General features: G+C 32.9%; 1 protein-coding gene and 1 long non-coding RNA gene across 5 annotated transcripts in view; one reads left to right on the forward strand and one right to left on the reverse strand.

The window, feature by feature from the left end:
• The first annotated feature begins 7,281 nt into the window (after nucleotides 1–7,281).
• Nucleotides 7,282–9,762, forward strand: LOC125500775. Its single transcript, XR_007278232.1, has 3 exons — nucleotides 7,282–7,834; nucleotides 8,618–8,737; nucleotides 9,617–9,762. It is a non-coding gene; the product is annotated as an uncharacterized LOC125500775 (long non-coding RNA).
• A 474-nt stretch (nucleotides 9,763–10,236) lies between these two features.
• The window catches only part of LOC105690004 (broad-complex core protein), a 76,667-nt gene continuing 63,502 nt past the window's right edge, over nucleotides 10,237–23,401 (reverse strand). The window contains exons 7-10 of one of the 4 annotated variants that reach the window (XR_007278077.1): nucleotides 13,429–13,486; nucleotides 11,946–12,053; nucleotides 10,634–10,736; nucleotides 10,237–10,340 (exon numbers count right to left, since the gene is read on the reverse strand). The gene's annotated coding sequence lies outside the window, so the exon portion shown is untranslated. The remainder of the gene's footprint in view (nucleotides 10,341–10,633; nucleotides 10,737–11,945; nucleotides 12,054–13,428; nucleotides 13,487–23,401) is intronic. The other 3 variants (XR_007278078.1, XR_007278080.1, XR_007278079.1) reach the window with 3 other exon arrangements.

Below are 23,401 nucleotides of genomic sequence, written 5' to 3' on the forward strand. Positions count from 1 at the left end.
AACACCAAAAACTATAGTCTTTGATCATTTTTCGAGGGTTTTTAGAAGATTCCGGAGTCAAAAGACACCAAAGACTATAGACTCTGCTCATTTTCAGAGGGATTTTGGAAGATTTTGGAGTCAAAAAACACCGAAGACTATAGTCTTTGCACATTTTTGGACGCTGAAAACACCAAAGACTATAGTTTTTGCACATTTTTGGACGCTGAAAACACCAAAGACTATAGTCTTTGCTCATTTTTCGAGGGATTTTGGAAGATTTCGGAGTCAAAAAACACCGAAGACTATAGTCTTTACACATTTTTTGACGGTGAAAACACCAAAGACTATAGTCTTGCCTCATTTTTCGAAGGATTTTGGAAGATTTCGGAGTCAAAAAACACCAAAGACTATAGTCTTTGCTTATTTTTCAAGGGATTTCGGGAGATTCCGGAGTCAAAAAACACCAAAGACTATAGTCTTTGCTCATTTTTCGAGGGATTTTGGAAGATTTTGGAGACAAAAAACACCGAAGACTATAGTCTTTGCACATTTTTGGACGCTGAAAACACCGAAGACTATAGCCTCTGCTCATTTTTCGAGGGATTTTCGAAGATTTTGGAGTCAAAAAACACCGAAGACTATAGTCTTTGCACATTTTCGGACGCTGAAAACACTAAAGACTATAGTCTTTGCACATTTTTCGGAGGATTTTGGAAGATTTTGGAGTCAAAAAACACCAAAGACTATAGTCTTTGCACATTTTCGGACGCTGAAAACACCAAAGACTATAGTCCTGCACATTTTTGGACGCTGAAAACACCAAAGACTATAGTCTTGCCTCATTTTTCGAAGGATTTTGGAAGATTTCGGAGTCAAAAAACACCAAAGACTATAGTCTTTGCTCATTTTTCAAGGGATTTTGGGAGATTCCGGAGTCAAAAAACACCAAAGACTATAGTCTTTGCTCATTTTTCGAGGGATTTTGGAAGATTTCGGAGTCAAAAAACACCGAAGACTATAGTCTTTGCACATTTTTTGACGGTGAAAACACCAAAGACTATAGTCTTTGCTTATGTTTCGAGGGATTTTAGAAGATTCCGGAGTCAAAAAACACCAAAGACTATAGTCTTTGCACATTTTCTGACGCTGAAAACACCAAAGACTATAGTCCTGCACATTTTTGGACGCTGAAAACACCAAAGACTATAGTCTTGCCTCATTTTTCGAAGGATTTTGGAAGATTTCGGAGTCAAAAAACACCAAAGACTATAGTCTTTGCTCATTTTTCAAGGGATTTTGGGAGATTCCGGAGTCAAAAAACACCAAAGACTATAGTCTTTGCTTATTTTTCGAGGGATTTTAGAAGATTCCGGAGTCAGAAAACACCAAAGACTATAGTCTTTGCTCATTTTTCGAGGGATTTTGGAAGATTTCGGAGTCAAAAAACACCGAAGACTATAGTCTTTGCACATTTTTTGACGGTGAAAACACCAAAGACTATAGTCTTTGCACATTTTTCGGAGGATTTTGGAAGATTTCGGAGTCAAAAAACACCGAAGACTATAGTCTTTGCACATTTTTTGACGGTGAAAACACCAAAGACTATAGTCTTTGCTTATGTTTCGAGGGATTTTAGAAGATTCCGGAGTCAAAAAACACCAAAGACTATAGTCTTTGCACATTTTCTGACGCTGAAAACACCAAAGACTATAGTCCTGCACATTTTTGGACGCTGAAAACACCAAAGACTATAGTCTTGCCTCATTTTTCGAAGGATTTTGGAAGATTTCGGAGTCAAAAAACACCAAAGACTATAGTCTTTGCTCTTTTTTCAAGGGAATTTGGGAGATTCCGGAGTCAAAAAACACCAAAGACTATAGTCTTTGCTCATTTTTCGAGGGATTTTGGAAGATTTCGGAGTTAAAAAACACCAAAGACTATAGTCTTTGCTTATTTTTCGAGGGATTTTAGAAGATTCCGGAGTCAGAAAACACCAAAGACTATAGTCTTTGCTCATTTTTCGAGGGATTTTGGAAGATTTCGGAGTCAAAAAACACCGAAGACTATAGTCTTTACACATTTTTTGACGGTGAAAACACCAAAGACTATAGTCTTTGCTCATTTTTCGAGGGATTTTAGACGATTCCGGAGTCAGAAAACACCAAAGACTACAGTCTTCGCTCATTTCTGAGGGATTTTGAGAGATTTCGGAGTCTAAAAGGCAAAAGACTATAGTCTTTGCTCATTTTTCGAGGAATTCTGGAAGATTTCGGAGTCGAAAAACACCAAAGACTATAGTCTTTGCTCATTTTCCGAGGGTTTTTGAAAGATTTCGGAGTCGAAAAACACCGAAGACTGTAGTCTTCGCTCATTTTTCGAGGGATTTTGGAAGATTTCGAAGTCGAAAAACACCAAAGACTATAGTCTTTGTTCATTTTTGGACGCTGAAAACACGAAAGATCATCGTCTTTGCACATTTTTGGACGCTGAAAACACGAAAGATCATCGTCTTTGCACATTTTTGGACGCTGAAAACACGAAAGATCATCGTCTTTGCACATTTTTGGACGCTGAAAATACCAAAGACTATAGTCTTTGCACATTTTTGGACGCTGAGAACACCAAAGACTATAGTCTTTGCACATTTTTGGACGCTGAAAACACCAAAGACTATAGTCTTTGCACATTTTTGGACGCTGAAAACACCAAACACTATAGTCTTGCCTCATTTTTCAAGGGATTTTGGGAGATTCCGGAGTCAAAAAACACCAAAGACTATAGTCTTTGCTCATTTTTCGAGGGATTTTGGAAGATTTCAGAGTTGAAAAACACCAAAGACTATAGTCTTTGATCATTTTTCGAGGGATTTCAGAAGATTCCGGAGTCAAAAAACACCAAAGACTATAGTCTTTGCTCATTTTTCGAGGGATTTTGGAAGATTTCAGAGTCAAAGAACACCGAAGACTATAGTCTTTGCACATTTTTGGACGCTGAAAACACCAAAGACTATAGTCTTTGTACATTTTTGGACGCTGAAAACACCAAAGACTATAGTCTTCGCACATTTTTGGACGCTGAAAACACCAAAAACTATAGTCTTTGTACATTTTCGGACGCTGAAAACACGAAAGATCATCGTCTTTGCACATTTTTGGACGCTGAAAACACGAAAGATCATCGTCTTTGCACATTTTTGGACGCTGAAAACACCAAAGACTATAGTCTTTGCACGTTTTTGGACGCTGAAAACACCAAAGACTATGGTCTTTGCACATTTTTGGACGCTGAAAACACCAAAGACTATAGTCTTTGCACATTTTTGGACGCTGAAAACACGAAAGATCATCGTCTCTGCACATTTTTGGACGCTAAAAACACCAAAGACTATAGTCTTTGCACGTTTTTGGACGCTGAAAACACCAAAGACTATAGTCTTTGCACATTTTTGGACGCTGAAAACACCAAAGACTATAGTCTTTGCACATTTTTGGACGCTGAAAACACCTAAGACTATAGTCTTTGTACATTTTTGGACGCTGAAAACACGGAAGACTATCGTCTTTGCACATTTTTGGACGCTGAAAACACCAAAGACTATAGTCTTTGCACATTTTTCGACGCTGAAAACGCCAAAGACTATCGTCTTTGCACATTTTTGGACGCTGAAAACACCAAAGACTAAAGTCTTTGCACATTTTTGGACGCTGAAAACACCAAAGACTATAGTCTTTGCACATTTTTGGACGCTGAGAACACCAAAGACTATAGTCTTTGCACATTTTTGGACGCTGAAAACACCAAAGACTATAGTCTTTGCACATTTTTGGACGCTGAAAACACCTAAGACTATAGTCTTTGTACATTTTTGGACGCTGAAAACACGAAAGACTATCGTCTTGCCTCGTTTTTTAAGGAATTTTGGGAGATTCCGGAGTCAAAAAACACCAAAGACTATAGTCTTTGCTCATTTTTCAAGGGATTTTGGGAGATTCCGAAGTCAAAAAACACCAAAGACTATAGTCTTTGCTCATTTTTCGAGGGATTTTGGAAGATTTCGGAGTTAAAAAACACCAAAGACTTTAGTCTTTGCTCATTTTTCGAGGGATTTCAGACGATTCCGGAGTCAGAAAACACCAAAGACTACAGTCTTCGCTCATTTCTGAGGGATTTCGAGAGATTTCGGAGTCAAAAAACACCAAAGACTATAGTCTTTGCTCATTTTTCGAGGAATTCTGGAAGATTTCGGAGTCGAAAAACACCAAAGACTATAGTCTTTGCTCATTTTTCGAGGGTTTTTGAAAGATTTCGGAGTCGAAAAACACCGAAGACTGTGGTCTTTGCTCATTTTTCGAGGGATTTTGGAAGATTTCGAAGTCGAAAAACACCAAAGACTATAGTCTTTGTTCATTTTTGGACGCTGAAAACACGAAAGATCGATGTCTTTGCACATTTTTGGACGCTGAAAACACAAAAGATCATCGTCTTTGCACATTTTTGGACGCTGAAAACACGAAAGATCATCGTCTTTGCACATTTTTGGACGCTGAAAATACCAAAGACTATAGTCTTTGCACATTTTTGGACGCTGAAAACACCAAAGACTATAGTCTTTGCACATTTTCGGACGCTAAAAACACTAAAGACTATAGTCTTTGCACATTTTTCGGAGGATTTTGGAAGATTTCGGAGTCAAAAAACACCGAAGACTATAGTCTTTGCACATTTTCGGACGCTGAAAACACCAAAGACTATAGTCTTTGCACATTTTTCGACGCTGAAAACACCAAAGACTATAGTCTTGCCTCATTTTTCGAAGGATTTTGGAAGATTCCGGAGTCAAAAAACACCAAAGACTATAGTCTTTGCTCATTTTTCAAGGGATTTTGGGAGATTTCGGAGTCAAAAAACACCAAAGACTATAGTCTTTGATCATTTTTCGAGGGATTTTGGAAGATTTCGGAGTTAAAAAACACCAAAAACTATAGTCTTTGATCATTTTTCGAGGGTTTTTAGAAGATTCCGGAGTCAAAAGACACCAAAGACTATAGACTCTGCTCATTTTCAGAGGGATTTTGGAAGATTTTGGAGTCAAAAAACACCGAAGACTATAGTCTTTGCACATTTTTGGACGCTGAAAACACCAAAGACTATAGTTTTTGCACATTTTTGGACGCTGAAAACACCAAAGACTATAGTCTTTGCTCATTTTTCGAGGGATTTTGGAAGATTTCGGAGTCAAAAAACACCGAAGACTATAGTCTTTACACATTTTTTGACGGTGAAAACACCAAAGACTATAGTCTTGCCTCATTTTTCGAAGGATTTTGGAAGATTTCGGAGTCAAAAAACACCAAAGACTATAGTCTTTGCTTATTTTTCAAGGGATTTCGGGAGATTCCGGAGTCAAAAAACACCAAAGACTATAGTCTTTGCTCATTTTTCGAGGGATTTTGGAAGATTTTGGAGACAAAAAACACCGAAGACTATAGTCTTTGCACATTTTTGGACGCTGAAAACACCAAAGACTATAGCCTCTGCTCATTTTTCGAGGGATTTTCGAAGATTTTGGAGTCAAAAAACACCGAAGACTATAGTCTTTGCACATTTTCGGACGCTGAAAACACTAAAGACTATAGTCTTTGCACATTTTTCGGAGGATTTTGGAAGATTTTGGAGTCAAAAAACACCAAAGACTATAGTCTTTGCACATTTTCGGACGCTGAAAACACCAAAGACTATAGTCCTGCACATTTTTGGACGCTGAAAACACCAAAGACTATAGTCTTGCCTCATTTTTCGAAGGATTTTGGAAGATTTCGGAGTCAAAAAACACCAAAGACTATAGTCTTTGCTCATTTTTCAAGGGATTTTGGGAGATTCCGGAGTCAAAAAACACCAAAGACTATAGTCTTTGCTCATTTTTCGAGGGATTTTGGAAGATTTCGGAGTCAAAAAACACCGAAGACTATAGTCTTTGCACATTTTTTGACGGTGAAAACACCAAAGACTATAGTCTTTGCTTATGTTTCGAGGGATTTTAGAAGATTCCGGAGTCAAAAAACACCAAAGACTATAGTCTTTGCACATTTTCTGACGCTGAAAACACCAAAGACTATAGTCCTGCACATTTTTGGACGCTGAAAACACCAAAGACTATAGTCTTGCCTCATTTTTCGAAGGATTTTGGAAGATTTCGGAGTCAAAAAACACCAAAGACTATAGTCTTTGCTCATTTTTCAAGGGATTTTGGGAGATTCCGGAGTCAAAAAACACCAAAGACTATAGTCTTTGCTTATTTTTCGAGGGATTTTAGAAGATTCCGGAGTCAGAAAACACCAAAGACTATAGTCTTTGCTCATTTTTCGAGGGATTTTGGAAGATTTCGGAGTCAAAAAACACCGAAGACTATAGTCTTTGCACATTTTTTGACGGTGAAAACACCAAAGACTATAGTCTTTGCACATTTTTCGGAGGATTTTGGAAGATTTCGGAGTCAAAAAACACCGAAGACTATAGTCTTTGCACATTTTTTGACGGTGAAAACACCAAAGACTATAGTCTTTGCTTATGTTTCGAGGGATTTTAGAAGATTCCGGAGTCAAAAAACACCAAAGACTATAGTTTCTGCACATTTTCTGACGCTGAAAACACCAAAGACTATAGTCCTGCACATTTTTGGACGCTGAAAACACCAAAGACTATAGTCTTGCCTCATTTTTCGAAGGATTTTGGAAGATTTCGGAGTCAAAAAACACCAAAGACTATAGTCTTTGCTCTTTTTTCAAGGGAATTTGGGAGATTCCGGAGTCAAAAAACACCAAAGACTATAGTCTTTGCTCATTTTTCGAGGGATTTTGGAAGATTTCGGAGTTAAAAAACACCAAAGACTATAGTCTTTGCTTATTTTTCGAGGGATTTTAGAAGATTCCGGAGTCAGAAAACACCAAAGACTATAGTCTTTGCTCATTTTTCGAGGGATTTTGGAAGATTTCGGAGTCAAAAAACACCGAAGACTATAGTCTTTACACATTTTTTGACGGTGAAAACACCAAAGACTATAGTCTTGCCTCATTTTTCGAAGGATTTTGGAAGATTTCGGAGTCAAAAAACACCAAAGACTATAGTCTTTGCTTATTTTTCAAGGGATTTCGGGAGATTCCGGAGTCAAAAAACACCAAAGTTTATAGTCTTTGCTCATTTTTCGAGGGATTTTAGAAGATTTCGGAGTCAAAAATCACCCAAGACTATAGTCTTCGCTCATCATTCTTGCGACTTTGGCATATTGAGGGGTCCTAAAACATCAGAGACTTTATTTTGTGCTGCAAATCCGAACGATTCTTAGGGATTTTGAGTTATCGAAATTTTTCAAATAATTCATCATCTTGAATTGAACATAATATCGCCAATTTATCGATTTATGATGTTAAAAATTGAAGATATATCGACTGGCTTCATCACTCGCTAAACTTGAACGTCGTTTCCGTGTTCGTTGCTCATTCCAACGTTCAAATAACATCACGGAATGATTGTCCCTTATTGTCAGACGCAACTCCTGTCGCAAGGAAACTTCATTGCAATTCGGTATTCGGTCGTCAGAGCATCACGTACGTAGATCCTCTTCTTCCGAAGCAACGGCAGTATAGCCGTAGCAGCCGAAGCGTCGTCACACGTTGTCAGGTGCGACATCGATGGTAGCGCGTATATCCTTGAAAAAGCAAAAAAAAAAAGCATCGAGGTGGGAGAATGGGAAATAAATACATTGCGGTGAATTTTAGTACGCAGTTAGTGCTGAGCCATAGTTCATCAGTTGTCGAAGTTTTTCCGGTCGCGATCTGGAAATACCCAAATTCATGTGATAATTTATTTATTTATTTATTTCCTTATTCATTAATTTCTGTGTTCGTTTATTCATTCATTCATTCATTTATCCATCGATTCATTTATTTAGGAAGTCAACTATTCATTTATTCATGGAATTATAGACTCTCACGTGATGCAATCGTCGCGTCTATCATTGCAGACTCTCTCAGTAATCAAGCAATTCATTATGATAAATAGTATTTCAAACTATTCAATTATTCATTAGTATTTATAAAGCATTCATTCATTAATTCAATTATTCATTCATTCATCTATTCATTCATTCATTCTTTTATTTATTCATTCATTCGTTTATTCATTCATCCATTCATGCATCTAGTAAGTCAACTATATATTCAATCTTCGAATTATGAATTTACACGTGATGCCTATATACTCTCAACACAGAGCAATCGTCGTGTCTATTATTGCAGATCCTCTCAGTAATCAAACAATTCATTATGATGAATAGTATTTCAAACTATTCAATCATTCACCAGTATTTATGAAGCATTTATTTATTCATTAATTTCATTATTTATTCATTCATTCATTCAGTCATTTATTCATTCATTCATTCATTCATTCATTCATTCATTAATTCATCAATTAATTAATTTATTTCTTTATTCATCTATTCATTGAATTACCCCCAAGTATTTAATAATAAATTAAATTACGAATTAATGGGTATGTCCATTGCAGCCAATTACGAAACATTCGATCGGGGACGTGTAATTTGGTATATGGTTAACAGAGTACATGTATGTCGTAGATTTTTCGCCTTGGAATTTGGATACAACGGCAGTTCAGCTTCAGCGACAGAAGCGGCGACATCAGGAGCGACATCAGTAGCAACGCAGTTTCCTCAGAGCGACGATGGCGAGAGGAAACGGTGAGCAAGCTTTCGTGCACGATTTAGTTAAATATTGTTTAAATCGCTTGCGCCAACTTTTCATTTCCATTTTAATCACGCGCTTCCGACTCATTATACTAAAATCAGTCGTTATAAATATACTCGCCCGGGTTCTCAACAATCCTTTGAAATTCCGAGAGATGACTCTTCAATTGAATCATACGCGTTTCATTTTATTTTCTAGTATTTTGAGATGATCAATTGATATATTTAACTAATACAAATTGGATACAGCTATTATTTCCAATCAACTATCTATACAAAAAAATTTTTTGATATTTTTGGGCCGTCAATGTAGCATTCCTCAAATCGCTCGAGCGGCTGTTTTCCATTGTAATTTGATAACGTTCTCTATTATGATCTCGGCGAGAGGACGTAATGCAAATGCACTCAATGCAGCACCTGAAAAATTCCTCGGGATTTGCGGGATGGTTTTTCAATGATTCACTCAATTTCTTCTATTAATGAGATACGGAAAAATTTATTGATCTTATTCATGGATACAAAAATAATATAAATATAAGTGATTGTTACATCATGACTCGAATTTTACATCTGATATAAATTGCACCCCCTTGAAAAAGATTTTCAAAATCCTTCTCATAAAATCAGATCGCCCAGTATTACCCATTGGACTTGGTAAATTCATGCACCCTCGCAATATAACTCATCAGACACGCCAATAAGGCTAGACAATAATTTATTATCACATAACTTGGTACAATTTATTATAATTCAAATGTCTTATATACTTATATATTGAGTCATAAAATAAGTTATACATTAGGTGACATGATAGGTCATACATTAGGTCATGTATTGCGTTAACTAATTATTTTTTTGTTATTTGTGTTACAGGTCGCAGTTCCTCCAACATCATTGACCGGACTCCCCCTGTTCATCAGGGGGAGTCCACCGTCCCCTGGGACTGCGCGGCCTCCCACCGCCCCCGGGGTCCCAGGGGACCCGGTCCCCGAGGACATGTCTTCGGGGATGCGGTATCCCCGCTGGAGGGGATGCCATATCCCGAGGGACATGTCCTCGGGAACTGGTCTTCGGGGACACGTGTCCCCCCAGGGACACGCCCCCGGGGATGCGGTATCCCCGCTGGAGGGGATGCCGGGTCCTTGGGGGCGTGGCCTTGGGGGAATACGAGTCCTCGAAAATCCCGGGAAAAGGAGGTCCCAAGCGGACACTTTGTTTTTCGTTTCTCTTGAGAAATCAAGAAAACGAGTGACCGCTTGGGACCTCCTTTTCCCGGGATTTTCGAGGACTCGTATTCCCCCAAGGCCACGCCCCCAAGGACCCGGCATCCCCTCCAGCGGGGATACCGCATCCCCGGGGACGTGTCCCTGGGGGGACACGTGTCCCCGAAGACCAGTTCCCGAGGACATGTCCCTCGGGATATGGCATCCCCTCCAGCGGGGATACCGCATCCCCGAAGACATGTCCTCGGGGACCGGGTCCCCTGGGACCCCGGGGGCGGTGGGAGGCCGCGCAGTCCCAGGGGACGGTGGACTCCCCCTGATGAACAGGGGGAGTCCGGTCAAACAGCAGCTACGGCGGCAGCATCTTTGGATACCTAAAAACATACGAGAAGTGAATTAATAATGACGTGTAATATAAGAATAAATTATTACCAATATTATATTCTATGTCAATATATTAATTCTATGTTATATTATATTATATGTTAATATATTACTGCCAATGTGATGTTATAATATATCAAATTGAATATATTTTTAAAGTGCATTAATAAAGACATAATGTAAGAACATATTTCTACCAATGTGACGTTATAATATATGAAATTGAATATATTTTTATAATACACTAACTTATATATCATACTGACTGATAATTATATCATACCTGTGAATGAATTAAACGATGCCATGTATAACTCCTGCCCTTCGTGGTTGGAAGTTGAATGAGTTCTGCGACGAATGAACCGCCGTGGTGACTGATTGAAAGCCTGAAAAAAAATGTCCGATAAGAAATAAAGTAAAATTGTAGACTAAAATATATGAATAAATTCGCTCAAAATATAACAGCGAAGATTATTTCTAAACCTATGATGAATTCCCAAATCCTATAGATGAACGCATTATAGTCGTTGAAAATAGGTTGCACTATCTCGCAGTTGAGAACATTATCACTGAATAATTACTGATGTAAGAGTTCATGAAGGTGTAATTATTTATGCCTGATTATTTGAAATTGCGACAACAAAGGACTGGCCCAAAGTTACGACGCTAACTCTTTCTATTCGACATACGAGTGAATTTGAATACCGGTTACCGGATCTTCCCTACCAAGAAAAAACGGTAAGCATATAGCCTTAAATTCATATAAAGATCTGAGATACATTTGATATTTGAATAAATAAATGAATGTATGAATGAATAAATGAATAAATGCTTCAGAAATACTGGTGAATTATTAAATAGTTTGAAATACTATTCATCATAATGAATTGTTTGATTACTGAGAGAGTCTGCAATAATAAACGCGACGATTGCTTCGCGTTGAGAGTATATAGGCATCACGTGTAAATTCATAATTCGAAGATTGAATATATACTTGACTTACTTAATTAATAAATGATAAATAAATGACTGAATGAATAAATGAATAAATGGTTTAAAAATACTGGTGAATTATTTAATTCTTTGAAATACTATCCATGATAATTAATCGGTTGATTGCTAAAACAGTCTACAATGATAGACGCGACGATTGCTTCGCGACTCGTAATTCTGATTTAAGATCTTGAGTGATACCCTGAGCTCGGAGTTTTCTTGAGGCATAAGATAAAGTATTCGTTCGGATGAGTCCAGGACGCTTACCTTACGTTAAAATGCGCAACGAACACGAAGACGTCGATTAATTCCAGCTAGCAATGGCTAAAAGCTAATCTTCATCTTTTATACGCTTGATCAACAACGCATACAGCTATTAAAGGCCGGGCGGGGAATAATCTAACAATAAACTAATACGACGAGAATAATAGACTAGAATGAGGTAGCATTGCTTCAAGGAATTTTCAAGACCGGCCAACACGCTTTCAGGTAAGCAGTAATTGAGAAGGGATCTTTTCGCAGCTTGCAACAGGTATGCATTAGGCATGTCATACTAGCCGAGAGTGAAATAGAAAAGGAAGAAAAACGATAGGTGTAAATACCTTTGAAATGTTCCCCGATGCGACGTAACTGCTCCGCATGTATTCCAGTCCAAAGTTGGATGAATACTGCGTTGAACTAGGCAAACTGCATGACCATCGATTATCAACCTGAAAAAAGAAAATGTTATCTAAGAAACACAGTACAATTATCAAATCGAACAAGAACATTCTCGAACCGAAATCAGACTATAACTTTTTTAATTCAATAGTTGGAAAAATATTCACTCCGTTTAAATATTCTCGTTGAATACGTATGCGATTATAGGATTCTCCAAATGCATATTATTGCATAGCAGTGGATCGAACAAATACCTATGGAGTATCGAGATCCTAACGTTCCGAGGAAAAAGAAACGACGAAATAAACATATACACGGTACATTATGTTTCGTAGCAAATGACGATGTGATACCTCAATTTCCCCTCCCCTGTTCCGAGGATGTTGTCGCTGCCGATGTTGTCGCTTCTGCTGCTGCAGTTCCACTGCCGTTTCCGAAAAACTACGAGAAATCTATAATACGACAGGCCGACCGAATGCGTAACTAAACCCCCGCGATTAATCGTTTCAATATTGGTTGCGATCCCTTAGATTTTCACAGCAATGCGTCAAGCCCGAATTAAACTTTGCAATCAATCGTCATCAATCCAAAAATTCAGAGCCCAAATTTAACGTGTGAAATTCAATTGATAATTCATTGACGTACTGAATTATTTGTTATCGACTGAATACTCGGCTTTTTTAATCTACAGAATTTATAACGTAATGACTCGAAGCGAGAAATGAAGAAGAAACCGAGAAAACATTAAAAAAAAAAGTGTGCCGACCAGTTTTCAGATCTCATAGCCATATTGTGAGCCAAGAGACCGTTCTTACGAAAACCGATCGGCCGCAGCTTCAGAATTCAAATGATATTGTGATCCAAGAAACTGCTTTCACGATCTGAAAAATTGAAGTATTTCATTTGCAGCGCAACGTCCTCGATGGATTCGTGTTACTGATCTCAAAAATACGAGAATACCGAAGACTGAAGAAGATGTCGCTATGGCGACATTAAGCCTTAACGTCAAAAGAAATCAAGGGTGAAAGTTTTCGGTTTCATGCGATTTCTGGCGCCAAAAATTGATTTTTTTTTCGTACCAGACAAATCAATTCATCCATATCCCGATTTCATCCCTTGACGGCGCCTGGTTGTATGCAACGTTAGCTGCACTTATGTTTGCAACCCCATCAGTTCATCAACAATCCGCGGGGTGGCATCAGCTCCTGGGGCCCCGATAAGCTAATTTATTAATAAAAATTTTCTCGATGTATGAAATAAGAGGAATTGAAAGAGAATCGCGTTGCTTTATTAAAAATTACCTCCCTAACTACCTAAGTTCTCCTGAGGTCTGGAAAAACCTTAATTTACCTATGTGAAAGATTCAAATTGCATAAAAACGCATATACGCTCCATTCAACTATATGAAGTAGCTGTGTATCTCACCAAAAACATTTTCCATCGTTTCCTGATTCCTGAATTCCGTCTGCAGGGATTTATCCGTCTGAAACGACATCAAAAACCCTGTTAGTTCAGGTAATCCTAATTTACCGGAAAATTTTCTAATCGATCAAAAAAAATTCTAACGACGACAAAAAAAGGACCGCGAATAACGATCCTAGTCAATCACTGACTATCGTATCTATTCAACAGATAATATCTAATGAAAACGAACTAATCGTAGGCCTCAGAAACGAATATAAAATATTGTTCATCACCAGTAATAATTAGGTATATTACTTTAATGAAAATAGACTCGGATAGGGATTGCTGTATTGGATCGATGATGAGAGAAGAAGGTTTATATGAATTAAATTTTTTTTTCCTCGGGTTTTGTTTGTATTTTTTTTATATTTTTCTCATTTTTTTTTTTTTAAATCTGCATGGATACTATCGTAAAGATTTATTTCATAATATTACACCAACAACTATTATTGAATTTTTATAATAATAATTCCCTTATCATATTAAAAATGCGAATAAACACTTATTTGATAATAATAATAATAATAATAATGATAATAATAATGATAAAGACAAAATCATATATATTAATTAATTTTAATGTTGTATAATTAATATCTTGATAATAGCCTAGAAAGATGCAATGCACGTTATAAGAAATGCCGATTTTGTTTTTGTATTTGTATCGTTTTAATTATTTCTTTTTCTTATTCTTTCATTTTTATTCCTTTTCAAATATCGCCATATTTATACCTATTATAATATTTCTTCGTTATAACATATCGATATATGCGTAGGTATAAGACTTTTTATTTTCTCATTCATTTTTCTCATTTATTTAACACATTAACGTTACTTTTCCTCCACTGATTTTCACCATAACTATTTGGAATGCTCGACAGCGATCGTATGACTATACGTTCAATTAAAAATGGAGATAACAAGAAGAGACACAATAAACAATTGGAGAAAGAAAATTAGAAATAAAAAAAAAAATCATAGCAAGCATACGAAGTATACGTTGATAGGAATTTATAACATTACGATCAACTTAATCATTTCTTTAGTTTAATGATATTGAAACATTCGAAATCTGCACTTATAGATTACATATGTATACCTATATACGTATAGATCACCGTAATATTTTAAAAGATTAACCAGGTCGTATCAAAAAGTGATGATAAGTGAATGGATTAATTTTATATCATCTCGTTTCACGATACCATATTTACTGTTCGTTTTGCACAGTGGAATAACGATGACAAAATGGCAAATAAGATTTTCTTTTTTCGAATTTATTGTTGTTATTTTATTTCATGTACATCTTGTTTTTTCTCTTTCTTTCAAGCTCGGCAATTAAGAACCTCGGCGGGTTGTGTGCGTAAGTAATGTAATAGTGATAATTGCAGATTTTTATTTTGATTAATTGTATTTGTTTTTTTGTTTTCTGCATAAAAATTACATGTACGTTAGACGAGAGATATTTAATGTAACTGTTATATAACGGAACAATATATTTATATGTAATAATATATTCTGTAAAATATAATGATAATAATAATATGGCGACTGTTGTACTCCACAGTTTACATGCAATAAATTCGGGCGAATCGAATATACGTTACATACATCGGAAGAACTATGCGTTAGATGAAGAGAAGGGAACAAAAAAAAAAAAATAACGTACAAAATTCTCATGTATCATCTTTGAAAAACCTGAACAATTGCATGTCAACCACTCATGTCAATATATCTGCCCAGACACTACGTAAATTATTAATTATTTATTATTTATTCATTCTTTTTGTTTTTTTTTTCGTTTTTTTTTTTTCCTTTTATTGATAAAATACAAGAAGTAAGTACAACAACTATTGTAGCTTATAGTTGAAAATCTGTTATTTATTGCCGAACTCCAGTCTTTTATTTGTACATTCTTTTTTCATCTAGTACTAGCTATTCAACGTAGAAACAAAGCGGAAGAGAAATCGTCGAAATAATATCGAAATAATTTAACGGAATGATATAAAAAAAATTTTATAAATATGTACCTCCATGTTCACTGAATGCGTTTATATATGGCAGTGTTTTATGTTTATATTTATCGTAAAGGGTTGAGAAATACAACTACAATCGATATGTAAGTTCCTTTTTTTGTCAATTCATTTTCCCTCAGAGGTTCCCTCTTGCATTATTTTTCTGTGGCGAACGTGGAGGTATAATGGAAGAAAGTAATCGACGAATTTCGACGTTAGTATGAGAGCATCGGTATGATCATTGAGAATAGGAAACTAAATAATTATAACGGAGTTTATGAGGGAAAGAGAAAAATTGGAAAATTTGCTTTTCTCATTTTTCTTCATCTTCTCTGTTCTAGAAAATGCATATAAAAGACTGAAGCATCGGCAAATATGAGGTATTTGCAATGTTGTGTATTTTTTGCCGAAAAGTAATAACGGCGTTTACTACCCAGAGATTTGTTTCTTATCATTATAACAATAATTGTTTTTTTCTCTTATTTATTTTATTTTTTCTTTTTGTATCCTTATTTACTTATTTCTTTCTTTTTTGTCTTTATTTTTTATTATTCTTCTCCTTTTTTTTTCTTTATTTCGTTTGCATAATCTTATCTACCAGAATTTCAAAAATCGAAGACATATGTTTTATGTATTTGTATTCGTTTTGTACTTGTACTGTTCAGCAAGGCAGCGAGTTGCACTTTGTTACTTTATATTATTATTATAAATTTTATTTTATTAGCATTATTATTATTATTATTTTCATTATTAATATTTTATTCACTCCTGTCAATTTTCTTTTCTGTGTTTTTTTCGTTCATTTATTCATCCTGTTTTTTATTTTTTTCCTATTTCGGATTCGTATGACAAGCTTCAAAATATCCAAGCGTCAATTATCTAATGAGAAAACAAAAAGGGAAAAAACAATCAGCAAAGTTTATAATGCTATTATGCAAAAATTTTTCGCACCGTGTTCAAGATTTTCTCGATGTATTTTATTCTTAGTTGTTCCACTTCCTTTTTTTTCCCATTTTTCAGGGGAAATAATCGCTGATTGACGCTTGAAAATTATCGGCCCTGAACCTGTCGACTTTATATGGTCTCCTGTTTGAGTTTTTGAATTGCGAATCTCTTTCGTTTCGTTTTATCGTTATATAATTGTTTTTGTATTTTTTTCAGATATTTTTATTCTGCTTTTGTAATAATAGTAACAAATAAGAGTAATAGTAATTTTCGCCATCTGGTTTTTCGTTTAGCTACTTCCTTTTTGTTATTCTTTTGTACAGATACAATAAAAAATTTACAAATCCACTGAATACCGATCATGAGTCCCAACTACTACTTTTGGTATGATATGAATGAGTTTTTTCAAAATATATATATGTTCACATATATCCAGATATTTTCATCCATTTTCATGTTTCGTTTATTTTGTCTATTGCCTCGATAAAAATTCCAATACCTATGTATTGTATTATATCCTATGTAGGTATAAATGTATGTGTTCGTAGAATCATATGTGTTCCAACATATGTGTATATATTATACGTACGTGTGTGTCGTTATTAGAATTATAAAACTTTCAAACGAACATAAATATCGTAAAATAATTAATCAATAGTTCTCTATCTCGTTACAATTTTACCGCATGATGTTTTTAACAATGGAAACTGACGTGGTAGTTTTTGAAAATCGATAAAGAATCGTGGGAAAGATTAGGGGGGTCGGGGAAAATGGAAAAGGTATTTAGGTAGGCAGAAAGGTGCCTCGAAAATTAGGCCTATTATTTATAATATTTATATGCTTGTATAGGTATAGTGTATATATGTATATGTATAGAAGTATTTACATAAAAAAAAAAACGTAACGTGCGATCGATTTTGATATCTAGATATATCGTAATCAATATATCAACTAGCTATATAAAACCGAACCATTCCTTGGCTTGATAACAAGATTGACAACGAGGATATGCCAAATATTATAATTACCAGACAAGGGTCAGCCCCCAATTAATTTATACATATTATTAAAGATTATAATAATTAAAAATAAATGAACGATGATTTCTTTCCGTATCTTTTTTTTGTGTTTTTCTTTCTTTTTTTCTTTCCTCTGTGTGTATGGTGGTCTACAGTGAGATGAAATATATCGTACAAAAGTTAAGTGGGAAGTTATTAATATTAAATGATGGTGGTTTTATAAATTTGTAGCTTTACAGTACAACGATAATTTTTATAAATCAATTTTCATTCGTCAAAATTTCACGAATCAATCATCGACGAGCTACAAATTTATAAAAGAAGAATATTCTTGAAAAAAGTTCTCGTCTACATAATATTTATACATATTATATTTGTCTGTTTTTACTATGTCTTGCATATCGCATTGTCTAATATTTATTCTGTCAAAAAACGAATTTTTCTATCTCTTCATTTCTTCCTTTTCTTTTTCTTTAAAAGTTATGATTGTTTTATTTTACCATAAGAAATGTATTTTCATGGGTTTTTCTTTCTCATTTTTTTTTTCTTTATATGCTCTCGTCTATATCTTTATAATTTATAGAATGTATGGAAGCAATTATGTACGATTATAATACAATAAAAAGATTCATCAACGAGTTGTACGCGTAAAATGAGTAACAAACAGTTTCTGTTTTTTATTTTTCTTCTACATTGAAAAAAAAAAAAAACAGCCCTTGTCTATAATAATTATTATTATTATTCGGCGTATAATCGATATATTATAATTCAAACTAAACGAACGGTGAGAACGAAAAAACATTCGAACCATCATAAACTTTTATTCAAAATTATAAAATTAAGAAATTAGAAAAAAGAAAAGTAAAGAAAACCGAAAATTTTATATTACAAATATATTGCAAAGTCCTGTTATTTCTTACTTAATATATATATATATATATATATATCCGAAGTTATGTATGATGTATGTATTTGTGTAATTAATGTATATAGTATTTCTATATACATATATATCAATCTTCGTATCCTTTCATAGATCATACAACTTCACAAACAGACGCACACACGCAAACTCTTGAATTTTTTTATATTTTACTCGCGACATCTGGCTCCCCTTACTCTCATTTTATTTAAATTTATTATTCAATATGCTCACGTTTCATTAATTAATTTATCATATTCGGGATATAATCTCTATTTCTATTGTATTTCATTCATCATCAGAATGATGAAAATTATTATTACCTTACATTTACCGTTATCGTAAATCGCATTCATCTTCTTTTTAATCCTTCTCATTTTCTTCCCTCATCTACTTGTTTAATCTCTTAAAAACTGATGCGTTTTTATTACTTTACTTTTAATTGTTTTTTTTTTTTTTTTTTATCAATATACGTACACGTATGTATAATATAATATTAAATATAACAATGTTCTCTGAAGATAAGAACTATGTTATTCATATTATACATGTATATGTATATCTTTCGTGATACAATTGTGTCATATAAGCTCAACGTCAAGGATCCAATTCTATAAACCCGTTTATCGTATAATTTATTTATTTTAAGGGTTTTTCCTATCCTCTTTGAAAATTCTGATCCAAAAAACTTAGATTATACTACAATAAAAAGGATCCTATATCCGCTGGCACACGTATACATATTGTTAAGAAGTATACTTTTTTGTCTTTTTACATGTACTTAATCACCTCATCATCATTTTTCAAGTAAAATTTATATATATACATATATATGTATACATATATAGTATATTATAGAACTCAATATCTTCTTTTCGTGTCAATTTTATTTTGTTTTTTCTTCTTTTTTGTCTACTTTTCATTTTCTATTCATTTTCTTTAGTTTTTTTTTTTCTGCATAGTTATCGTTACCATCGTATCTCTATTATTATCATCTCATTACCCCCGACGTAATAATTAATAGATAAAGACCAACCAATACATAAAACACTTAGCTAAAATTTTTATCTTCATTCGATAGCAGCTATTCTTGGTCCATCCTCCAGAAAGTATAGAATTTTCCAAACTTGTTCAAAGTTGGAACGAGAAATTAAAAAGAAAAATGAAATAAAATAAATAAATAAATAAATAAACTGGAAAAAAACGCGATATCTATTTTACTAGTTTTTCAATAATGTTATCATCATTATTATTAATAACATTGTTATTATTATCATTATTATTATTGATATTTATTACTATCGTTAACATTAATATTATCGTTATTATTACTGTTACTATTATTAATAGAATTATTTACCATTACTATTATCATTATTATTATTCATCTTCATTATTATATTATATATGTATATATATAATATGTGTGAAATGGATTGTATTTAACGTTCGGTGTGTGCTTTTTTAATATGCGATGCGTGATTGAAAATTTTCTATATACCGCTTTAAGTGAATATATATTTTATGTATCATATATCATTTATATTTGTGTATATACATAAATATGAATGTGGATGTTTTACATCTATTCTTTTATACTTCGGTATAATAAAAATATGATATGAAAATTGTTATTGTAATGATATACATACATATATGTATGTCTACATATTCATATATATTGTTGCTGTTGTATTATTAATTTAATTCATTTTATTTTTCGATTTTTATTTACTTTGTAAATTATCAAATGTTAATTCTAGCTTAATTTTTTTCTCTGCATTTTTTATCAACGTTAGTTTGAATTTGTTTCAACTGTCGTTGGAAAATTTTTATTTCGTTCGAATTTTAACAAAATTGAAGAACGGTTTTTCTTTCGTTTTGTATTTTGCTGTCGTGGTTGTAGTTTTTTTTTTTTTATCCTCTCGTTCCGTAACAATTAATTTATACTTAAGGTTCATTAATATTAATTATGGCACAATATAAATATTATATTTAAAGTCTTTTTGAAGACATAATAAAAATAAATCTAAGTAGTCTTTCTCCTATGTTCGTCGAAGTTTTTTTCTCTTTTCTTTTCTTTTTTTTTGCCTTAAACGTCTCGTCGTATAATTACACACACATCCTACTCCCACTCGTTTTTTATCTTAGTTTCTATTTTTTTTTTTTCAATTATTATAATCGTATTACGTTGCCACCACTCTCCCTTATCCCGCGCACGTCGTCCTGACTTACTCTAAGAATTTAGCTTTTTTCTTATTCATTCTTTTTATGAATTTTTCATTTTTCTTCTTTTTAATTTAATTGATTTGTTTCATAATTTTTTTTCTCTTCAAAGTGAAAAAAACAACGAATGATTAATGGCGATTTTTCTTTTTTTATTTTCATTCAATTGATGAAATCAAATAAATGGCATGTACATTTACGTTAGTTTCAAAGTATTTCAAACCTTTGGAATTTTAATTTTAATTTCAATTTCTCATTTTCTGATAATGGGTTTCCGATCTTTGGTATCAATCAATATCACATGACAAAACAAAAGTAAGAAAATCGACAATATAAACCAATGGAACAATCTAATCAGTCGATTTCACCTAAATTACGAAATAATCAAATGAGAAAGGAGGAAGAGAAAAAAATGATGAGAAAAAAATGAAACACCTGACGTCATAAGGAAAGAGAAAAAAATTCACTTAATAACTGATATCTAAAATTATGAAAATCAGCCTTTCCAAAAAATGATAATTAAAAAAAAGAGAATGACACAAGAAAAATTTTTTACCGAAGATATTTCGTAACAGCGCCCAAAAAAATTATTAGACATTTAATATATTTTATCAAAAATGTATGTATATGCATGTATATTTTTCATATATATGTAATGTGTGAGCATATCCGTTATCATATATATAATGTACATACATTAGATTAAATTAGAATCAATAATCGAAAATAATGAAATATAATTATCCCTGTTTCTATGTAAGTTTTACCACAATAAAAACTACGATAATTATTATCAGCGAATAATTAAGTATTCTCATTCTTTGATAATAATTATTCGAACATTCTATATATCGACGTATACGTTACGTGAAACACTTGTAGTTAAAGCGAACAAGATTTTTAAGAAAATCCCACTAAAGCTCGAATATTAATAAACGATGAATATGCATGAATCTGTAAGTTCTCATTGCCCTGAACTTTCGTCTTATAAAATGGGAGGACAAAAATTGCAGAAAAAAAAAATCAAAAGTCATCACAAACGAACAACTTCTTGTCTTTCTTCTATGCTTTGAACTCAAATAAAGTCTCGCAAATAACATAATTATCGAAATCACATTGAATAGTAATAGAAAGAATAGCAATAATTAATCATTATAATAATATAAGTCTCTATTTCGTTACAATAATCGACGCGTGCATTCGTATACAGATGTAAACGACATACATATCCTTTTAATTAATATGAAATTGCGCAAAGATCCCGATCCAGATATTACATACATGAATATACTTTTTTCTAGATAATTTTCTCATATATCTTTTAGATTTGCTTACACGATTTTGCTGAACGATAAAAAGTAATGACGTAATATGTATAAATACTAAATAATCACGATCTCAATTGCAATCGCCGTATTTATATAATTATCACGTGAAAAAAAACATATATTCATATCATATTCATATTAATTATATAACCACGTTCCGACCTACGATATCTGATGTGAATTTTTCAGATTATTTTCTGCTCCTTACTTATCAGTACACATATATATGTATATGTACTACCTATCATTCATCAAGAATACGAGTAGAACGACAACAAAAAATTTATTATAAATTCAAATAATTGTATCATTTTCTATCTTTTACTGTAAGTTGCATTACGTTCCCTCAACTATCTAATCAGTTTTCCCTTAGTCTCTTCTCGAATTTTGTTACATCCACACATTCTGATTATTTATTTATACAAGAGACAGAAGAACAAAGTTTGTGGTTGAAATTCAAAAGCAAAAAAATGTTTTTAATTTTTTTTTTAATTCTTTCTCTTTTTTCATTCATAATATTCGTATGTATACATATACATACGTACGTATAATAATAATCGTTTTAGTCGCCACTATAATTTTATCAATAATTACAATAATGATAATAATTAAAATAGTAGTAATATTTGATGTTGATAAAAAAGCAATAATAATAATAATAACAACAACAATAATAATTATCATAATTATAATCGTAATGGAAATAATTATCACAATAATAATAATAATAATAATAATAATGATGATGATGATGATGAGATGATGATGATAATAATAATAATAGTAGTAACATAATATTAGTAATATAATTAACGTAATAATAATGTAATGTAATGATAATGTTACAATATATGTGTGCACATATGTATATATATTGGTGATATTTTCAATAGAAGATATGACGAATTTCTATCTAAGAATTTTTTTTTCTTTTTTTGAACTATTAATTTTTTTCCATTCAGTTTTGTATGTAAATAGTAAAAGACCTAATATTTATTATTTATTTATTTATTTATTCAATTATTTATTTATTTTCTTTCATGTTTTCATAGAATGTTGGCACAGCAGAATAGATTATTATTACCATTATTATTATTTATTCATTCCTTTTTGCTTTTTTTTTTTTATCATTTATTATTTATTACGTTCATTTTCACTCGCTCCCGCGGGTAAATTCAATTTTAGAATTCTACATTCAAAATACGGATGGTACATAAGTATACAGTAGGTAATAGAGTGAGTAATCATATATCGTGAGTTTTATATACCCTGGAAAGATATGTCGCTGAAATCCTGTAACGTTAACTACAAAATTCAACAATGATCGCTAGATGTGTTAGAGAAAAAAGAACTTCAAAAATCAGAGAACAAAAATCTAATTCGCTGTAGATACTAAATTTTCGAAAAAATAGTCCATATGCGAAGATAAACTGAGACTTACCAATTAAGAATTAATTATTTCAAATGTACCTATTCAAT

Source organism: Athalia rosae, chromosome 4 (assembly GCF_917208135.1).
Source record: "Athalia rosae chromosome 4, iyAthRosa1.1, whole genome shotgun sequence".
Taxonomy (NCBI): Eukaryota; Metazoa; Arthropoda; class Insecta; order Hymenoptera; family Athaliidae; genus Athalia; species Athalia rosae.